This window comes from Triticum aestivum, chromosome 4D (genome assembly GCF_018294505.1).
Source record: "Triticum aestivum cultivar Chinese Spring chromosome 4D, IWGSC CS RefSeq v2.1, whole genome shotgun sequence".
Taxonomy (NCBI): Eukaryota; Viridiplantae; Streptophyta; class Magnoliopsida; order Poales; family Poaceae; genus Triticum; species Triticum aestivum.
In genome coordinates this window covers 163,931,156-163,940,420 of record NC_057805.1, presented here as the reverse complement: position 1 = coordinate 163,940,420, position 9,265 = coordinate 163,931,156, and positions in this window count along the sequence as shown.

Below are 9,265 nucleotides of genomic sequence, written 5' to 3'. Positions count from 1 at the left end.
CTGAGAGGTAATGATCAGTAAACTGCTTTGGAAAGGCCTGAAAAACAAGGATGTGCATAAATATCTTCTCTATATTGGAAATGGGGCAAAGGAATAAAAAAGCAAGGTATAATAGTTAGTACCATCCTTGTCGGAGTAAATGGCCAAGGGTAGCCTAACAGACTGCCCCTGGTTCTTCTGAAAAAATTATCAGGCCTTCGGGCCTCCAAGCACTCCGAGCATTGGGCCGCCTTCCCTGGCCGGCTACCTCTGAAGCCGACTCCCGGAAGGCGACCCAGCCTCCCCAACTCCTCCCCCAGACGACTACGGGGTGGCCGACTCCAAGAAGCCGGCCAAGAGGGACGCCGACTCCAAAGAGCCGGCCGAGACCACAACCACTCCGAGCTGTTCCCACATAACGGCGACACGACGGGGTGTGGCCACAGTGCGGCCCACTACCCCCAAAGCCCGAGGCGGGCATGGCTACAGGAGGCCGTACGGGACGGCCGTCTCCCGTGCGACTCGGCACTGTAGCCATGCTAGCCTCGACGTCACCCACGACCGACTCCCGTACGGCCCGCAGGCGGCGGGCCCCTTCAGGCAGAGGGGGGCATGAAGGCGGCCCGGCCTTTCCCAGTCGGTCAAGAGCGTAGCCGGCCTCCAGAAGCCGGCTACTCCCTTCCTCGAAGCAGGAGCCCCATTAAGGAGACAAGACGAGGTAAGGCTACAGTGAGAGCCCCAGAGGCGGTGCACTGTAGCCACGCTTACCTCGACAAAGCCCTCGTCATCAGAGCGCGCGGCTACAGTAAGCAGCCGCCGACAAGACCCTAGGCGGTGGGGCCGGCCTGTCGACCAAGTAGCCGGCAGCCGGTGGGACCCAGCAGCCAGCGGAGAAGCCGGCAAGCGTAGACATTGACGGCTGGGACCAGCTCCCAGTCAGATTACCATTGTACCCCCGGGGGGTAGGCCTATATAAACCCCCCGGAGCACCCATGCAAAGGGTTCGCCTCTGAGCTTGGTTGGCCTCTGAGCATAGAGTTGCCTTCTAAGCACAGCACACACACCATAGAGAGAGAGAAGCAAGAGCTAGCCTTGTTCTTCTTCTCCCTCGATCTCAACAGCTCTAGGAGCTATTGTAGCTACCTTTCATCGATCTAGTGATCATGCGGAGACCCCGCAGAGCAGGACTAGGGGTGTTATCTCCTCGGAGAGCCCCGAACCTGGGTAAGATCCGCCGGCGTGCATGTCTTTGCCTCATCCCGTTTCCAGGCACCGGCGACGTTTTATTGGCTCCCACAATGATAAGCCATCCCTTGGCATATGTCGCACCAACCACCCGACATTTGGCGCCCACCGTGGGGCCAGGTGCACCATCGTCGGGAGACCTGTTCTGGACGGGAACCCTCTTCCTCCCCCGCGAGCGCAGCCAGCCTGCTGCGCCCGATGGCATTTGCCTCGACGCGCTGCAAGGCGTCGACGACGCCTGCGCAGTGAGCCGCCTCGCCGATCTGCTCGGCGAGACTCGCATCTCCGACGAGCCTGCGTCCGACGCAGGCACCGACTACCCCGAGAACCGCCTCGTCAGCCTCCTCGACCAACTTCACGTCTCCAGCGAGCCTGCTGCGGACATGGAGTCGGTCGGCTCCACCGACCCGATGCTCATCGACTCCGACACCGCGTCGCTTGACGCCTACCCCTCCGACGTGGTGGTCTTCGACGACCCCCTCCCTCGAGCTGACAGCGGCAGCAGCGCTGTCACCGAAGTGCTGGTCATCAGCCACGTCTCCAACTCGGGCGAGAATGCCCGCGACGCTCAGCAAGCGGCGATGCACGACCTCTCCGTCCCCATCCCGGCCGACGCCGAGACCCTGGAGGCACGCCGCCTTGCCCTCATCGCGGAGGGCCAGAAGATAGCCTCGATGAGACGCCTCACCGAGGCCCACCAGCGCGAAGACGACCGCGCCGCCTTCGGCACGCCGCCGCCTAGCGGCCCGAGCCGAGCCGGCTTCGTCCAGAAGCGCGGCGCAGCCGTCGCCAGCATGCTGGGCGCAGATCGCCCCGTCTACGCCACCCCGCTCGAGAATCTGCGAGCCGCTCAGGCGGCTGCAGAAGAGCTCAATGGGCTGGGAGCCGATGAGCTCCCCTACATGACGAGACGGATCCAACAGCTGCTCGACGCGGCTGCAGAACGGCACGAAGCCGGCGCCCGTGCTGATAGTCATCCCCCGCGCCGGGAGCACGCCGCGACGTCCCGCTCGCCGACTGCGAGCGGCGCGCGCCAGAAGAAAGACAAGGAGCCGGCTGCCAGCCGCAGCCGGACTCGCATCACCATCGAGCGCGACGCGGATGGCCGCCCTCGAGCAGTAGAGCACCAAGGAAACCTGCCTCCTCCCCCGCCTCGAAGATAAAGACGCCTCACTCCGCCGCCTATCACACATCCGACTCTTGGCGACCGACTTGGCCGCCGAGAAGGAGTCGGCGAGAGCGACGCCCGCCACAGGATCGACCGCCTTGCTCGATCCTTGGCGTTAGAAGAAGAAGACGATGTCGGCCCGCCATGCTTTGGCCCCCGCATCCGCGACGAGCCCTTCCCCAAAGGGTTCTCGCTCCCCAGAGACACGCCCAAGTACAATGGCTCGGTGAAGCCGGAAGATTGGCTCATCGACTACTCCACGGCCGTCAGCATAGCCAACGGCAATCGGCGCGTCGCCGTGAAGTACGTCCCCCTCATGCTGCAAGGCACGGCGCGCACATGGCTCAACAGCCTCAAGCCCTACAGCATCAACAGTTGGCTAGACTTCACCGAAGTCTTCGTCCGCAACTTCACCAGCACCTACAAGCGGCCTCCCAAGCCTCGCCAGCTCTCCCTCTGCGTCCAAGGGCCCAACGAGTCGACCCGCGACTACCTCACGCGATGGGCCGAGCTCCGCAACTCCTGCGAGGGAGTGCACGGGGTCCAGGCCATCGAGTACTTCACCGCCGGGTGCCGAGAGGGCACCCTCCTCAAGCACCGACTCCTCTGCGACGAGCCGGCTACCCTCGACGAGTTACTAGTCACCGCCGACAAGTATGCCACAGCCGACTCCTCAATGAAAACGGAGCTCCCAGTGGACGCCTCGGGGAAAGTAATTGCTCCGGCTCCCAAGACGCCGGCTGGCGACCCTAATCGGCGCCCATACCAGAACGACCACAAGCGCAAGGGCCCCATGCCGACTACCTCCAGTCGGCAGGTGGCCACAGTTGAAGACGACCAGCCCGAAGAACGGCCCGCTCCCAAGAAGAAGGGTGGAAGGTCGGCTTGGCAGCCGTCTTTCTCCTACGAACAAGCACTCGATCCCCCTGCAAGTTCCACAGCGGCGCGAAGCCGTCCAACCACACGACCCGGAAATGCCACTGGCTCACCCGCATCACCAAGGGTGAGGGGATGGTGCCGCCTCCGCCTCCCGTCCAGCCGCCTCCAGCCCCCCAGCAGCCGGCGGCTCGGCCGGCAGTCGGCGCCATCCAAGACGAGTTCCCCGAAGAGCACGCCGCCTACGTCGTCTTCACTAGTCTAGCCGACGACAAGCGCAGCCGACGCCGACAGCACCAAGAAGTGAATGCAGTCGCCTCTAGCGCCGCCGAGTTCATGCACTGGTCAGAAAAGCCAATCAGCTGGAGCCAGGCCGACCACCCAGAGGTGATGCCTTCGCCCGGCTCCTATGCAATGGTCTTGGACGTCACCCTCGCGACGGAGAGGCGAGCTGCTAGATTTTCCCGCGTCCTGATAGACGGCAGAAGCAGTATCAACATACTGTACCGCGATACCATGGAGAAGCTGAACATCAAAGCGAAGCAGCTCATGCCGAGCCGCACCGTCTTCCATGGTATCGTACCCGGCCTGTCTTGCTCTCCAATCGGCAAGATCAAAATGGATGTTCTCTTCGGAGACAAGGATCATTTTCGCCGGGAAGCAATATGGTTCAAGGTAGTGGATTTGGAGAGCCCCTATCACGCACTGCTTGGCCGAATTGCTCTGGCCAAGTTCATGGCTGTGCCCCACTACGCCTACCTGAAGATGAAGATGCCGAGCTCGAAGGGGATCATCACGGTAGCCGGCGACTACAAGAAGTCCATCGAGTGCGCCATGGCCAGTAGCCGGCTGGCCGAGTCCCTCGTGGTGGCAGAAGAGAAGAAGATGTTGGAACGGGTTGTGGCCATGGCCGGCAAGCAGCCGGCCTTGTCCCCCAACCCCAAGGATTGTGATGCACAGGGCTCCTTCCAGCCTGCCAAAGAGACGAAGAAGATACCTCTGGACCCGGAGCACCCGGAGAGGTTCGCTGTCATTGGGGCGAACTTGGACAGTAAATAGGAAGGCGAGCTCGTCGACTTCCTTCGTGAGAATCGAGACATCTTTGCATGGTCCCCAAAGGACATGCCGGGTGTCCCGAAGGATTTCGCCGAGCACAAATTACATGTCCGAGATGATGCGAAGCCGGTCAAGCAGCCCCTCCGCCGACTGTCAGAAGAGAAGCGAAGAATCGTGGGAGAAGAGATGGCCCGGCTCCTTGCAGCCGGCTTTATCATGGAAGTGTTCTTTCCAGAATGGCTTGCCAACCCAGTTCTGGTTCTGAAGAAGAATAACAAGTGGCGCATGTGTATAGACTACACGAGTTTGAACAAGGCCTGCCCAAAGGATCCGTTTGCTCCGCCGCGGATTGACCAAGTGATAGACTCCACAGCCGGATGCGAGCTGTTAAGTTTTTTGGATGCATACTCAGGGTATCATCAGATCAAGTTGGACCCGGCTGACCGCCTGAAGACTGCCTTCATCACACCCTTTGGAGCTTTCTGCTACCTGACAATGACATTCGGTTTGAGAAATGCCGGTGCCACTTTTCAGCGTTGCATACAGAAATGTCTCTTGAAACAACTCGGCAGAAATGCCCACGTCTATGTAGATGACATTGTGGTGAAGACAGAGAAGTGCGGTACCTTGCTGGAAGACCTGAAAGAAACATTTGCCAACTTGCGCCGATTCCAAATCAAGCTCAACCCCGAGAAGTGCGTGTTCGGAGTGCCAGCCGGCCAGCTGCTAGGCTTCCTGGTCTCCGAACGTGGCATTGAGTGCAACCCCGTCAAGATCAAGGCCATCGAGAGGATGGAGATTCCCACCAAGCTGCGAGATGTGCAGAAGTTCACTGGCTGCTTAGCCTCCCTGAATCGTTTCATCAGCCGACTAGGAGAAAAGGCTCTCCCCTTGTACCGACTCATGAAGAAGTCCACTCACTTTGAGTGGAATGATCAAGCCGACCAAGCCTTCCATGAGTTGAAGAAAATGTTGACCACTCCGCCTGTCCTGGCTGCGCCGACTGAGAAGGAGCCCATGCTCCTCTACATCGCCGCGACTAGCCGAGTCGTCAGCACTGTTGTTGTGGTCCAGCGCCCGGAGGAAGGCCGAGCCCAGCTAGTCCAGAGGCCGGTTTACTATCTCAGCGAAGTACTATCCAGCTCAAAGCAAAACTACCCGCACTACCAAAAGATGTGCTATGGGGTGTACTTCGCTGCCAAGAAACTGAAGCCCTACTTCCAAGAACACCCCATCACGGTCGTGTGCACTGCCCCGCTCGCCGAGATCATAGGCAGCCGGGATGCATCCGGCCGGGTGGCCAAATGGGCCATTGCCTTGGCGCCCTACACGATCTTCTATCAACCCCGCACCGCCATCAAGTCGCAAGCATTGGCCGACTTCCTCGTCGACTGGGCCGAGACCCAGTACTTACCGCCGGCTCCCGACTCTACCCATTGGCGGATGCACTTTGACGGGTCCAAGATGCGCACCGGCTTGGGAGCCGGCATCGTACTCACCTCTCCCAAAGGCGACAAGCTCAAGTACACGCTGCAGATCCACTTCGCCGCCTCCAACAACGTGGCCGAGTACGAGGCGCTCGTACATGGGCTCCGGCTAGCCAAAGAACTTGGCATACACCGGATCCTGTGCTACGGCGACTCCGACTTGGTGGTCCAGCAGTCGTCTGGCGACTGGGACGCCAAGGATGCGAACATGGCGAGCTATCGTTTCCTCGTCCAGCAGATAAGCGGATACTTTGAAGGGTGCGAGTTCCTTCACGTGCCAAGGGCCGACAACGACCAAGCAGATGCCCTAGCACGGATCGGCTCCACCCGACAAGCCATACCGACTGGCGTCTCCCTCCAGCGCCTCCTCAAGCCGTCCATCAAGCCGTCTCCAGAGTCGGATTCCATCTTCGTACCGCCTGCGCCAGATACAGTCGGATCCGACTGGAGAAATCCCGCAGGCGGCACGGGGACTTCGACGACTGGCCCGGGGACTGCCGTAGTCGCACCCGGCCCGGGGACTTCAGAACCCGGCTCGGGGACTGCAGCAGTCGGCCCGGGGACTGCAACGACACAAGAAGCGGTGGCCGACTCCAATGCAACACCCAACCCACCCACCCGAGTCATGGTGGCCACATTAACAGAAGAAGAAGTCACAGCTCCCTCATGGGCCCAGCCCATCCTCATGTTCCTAGTCAGCAGAGAGCTGCCGGCTGACGAGATCTCAGCAAGATTAGTGCAACGACGAGCCGCAGCATACACAATAATCAACAGAGAGCTTGTGAAGCGCAGCGTCACTGGAGTCCTCCAGCGTTGCGTCGAGCCAGAAAAAGGAGTGGCAATCCTCAAAGACATCCACCAAGGCGAATGCGGCCATCACGCAGCCTCAAGATCCCTCGTGGCCAAGGCTTTCCGCCACGGTTTCTTCTGGCCGACTGCCTTGGAGGATGCTAAAGAAATAGTCAAGAGCTGCAGAGGATGTCAAGTTTTTAGTTCCAAGCAACACCTGCCGGCTTCTGCCCTCAAGACCATTCCCCTCACCTGGCCCTTTGCCCTCTGGGGACGGGACATGGTGGGCCCTTTCAAGACAGCCCGCGGCAGCTTGACACATCTACTGGTCGCAGTGGACAAGTTCACAAAGTGGATCGAAGCTAAGCCGATTAAGAAGCTGAACGGGCCGACTGCCGTAACATTCATCACCGACATCACTACTCGGTACGGCGTTCCGCACAACATCATCACCGACAACGGCACGAACTTCGCCAAAGGAGCACTGGCACGTTTCTGCGCGACGCAGGGCATCCGACTGGACTTAGCATCCGTTGCCCACCCGCAGTCAGACGGCCAGGTCGAGCAAGCAAATGGACTCATCCTCTCCGGCATCAAGCCCCGACTGGTTGTACCACTGGAGCGATCGGCCGGCTGCTGGCTCGAAGATCTGCCGGCTGTCCTCTGGAGTCTGCGCACTACACCCAACAAGTCAACCGGCTTCACTCCATTCTTCCTCGTGTACGGTGCCGAGGCTGTCATCCCAACAGACATCGAGTTCGACTCGCCTCGGATCACCATGTACACGGAGGAGGAAGCCAAAGAAGCAAGAGAAGACGTCGTCGACCTGCTGGAAGAAGGCCGGCTGTTAGCCCTTAGCCGGTCCGCCATCTACCAGCAAGGGTTGCGCCGCTACTACAACCGCAAGGTCAAGCCAAGATCCTTCCAAGAGGGCGACCTTGTGCTCCGGCTAATCCAGCGAACAGCTGGCCAGCACAAGCTCTCGGCCCCTTGGGAAGGCCCCTTCGTCGTCAGCAAGGCACTCGGCAACGACTCCTACTACTTGATCGACGCGCAAAAACCAAGAGCACGCAAGAGAGACGACTCCGGCAAGGAGTCGGAGCGACCATGGAATGCAAACCTCCTAAGACGATTTTACAGCTGAAAAGCAGTATGTATCACGCTCCCCTTTTGTATTAAGTACAAACCAACAGGCCCCCCGAACAGTACTCGGGGACTGCCTTTTATTTATCTATGAATGACGAGTGTCATATCCATGAATGTATTATTACATTTTGAATTCTTGTCCGGCACCGGGTTCGACTAGTCGGCCCGGGGACTGGCCGCCTCGAGCTATATTGAAAGTTTTTCCCAATGTCAGAAAAGTAGTGCGCCGGCTCCCGAGTCCCCTCTTGTTGCAAGTCGCAGCTCAAAGAACTGACTGCCCGACTAGCAAGAGGCAAGACAGAAAGGACGCCCACACGAAAAACGGCTAAGGAACAACGAACCTATATAGCAAAGAGACGGCCTCCAAACATCTCTGCCGGCTACCAGAGCAGCTGGCTGGCCGGCTTCCTAAAAAACTTAGCTTTAGTCCAGCAGAGCTAAAGTACTTCCCCCTCCCCAATCGGCCAGGCACTCCCCCGGCTACAGATTGCAGAGCAACTGTTAGACTGGGGAGGCGGCAACCAAGGGAGGGCGGCAAAGGAAAAAGCAGAAGGACAACAAGCAAAAGTACAAGGAAAGGCCAATTGCATAAGCTATATATACATAAAGCCGCCAACAGGCCGGCAACAGACATAAGTTCGAATACACCCAGTGGGTGGAATTGTGCGAATTTAACCAAACATTGTTCTAAAGAGTAACAAGATAGGAAAAGCAAAAGACGGCAGACTAGGGCACGACATGGAGGCCGAGCTGGACGGTGAAGGCGGCCTCGCCGGCTGAAGGAGTGGCCGCCTAGTGGGTCTCGACCTGGCCACCGCCTACGGCAGGCGACGCACTCGCACGCGACGTGGCGTTGGAGGTGCGGTCAGGCTGAGGCTGGCCGGCTGCTCCACCAGCCGGCTCGGCGCCTTCACCTTCCTGCTCCTCTTCTTCACCCTCGTCGCTGGAGTCGATCTCCTCCGCCGAGTCTTCGCCGTACGCCGGGTCCATCCTGAACCACTCTTCCGGCTGGGCGACTCCATTGTCATCCACCTCGGGGGCGAAGACGCTGGTGTCGGTGTAGTCGGCGATCGCCGAAGCCCGCCGAATGATGGCCGGCCGCGCCGGCTCCAGCTCCGTGTCGGCTTGCTGCCGCCAGGTAGCCAGCTGCTCCAGGTTCAGGCCGGGATACCAGGCCTTGACGAACTCCAGCGCCCGCCTGGCGCCGGAGCGAGCCGCCGAGGCCTTCCAAGCCTCGAAGCGGCCGACGGCCACCTCCAGCCAGTCGGCGGTCCGACTGGGGGTGCGAGGGACCGCTTGGCCGGGCCAGAGGGCGGCCAAGACCTGTGCCCCGGCACGCTGAAGCCGGCGGAGCAGCCGGTGAGCCAGCTGGATGTGAGCCTGGATCGCCAGGAGCTATTCCTCCAGCGAGCGGCCGGCGGTTGGCGAGATTTCAAAGCCGGCTTGCCTCCGCACCTGGCGACGGGCCTCGATGGTCTGGTTGGCGGCAGTCGAATAGCCAGGGAAATACTCTGCGCGA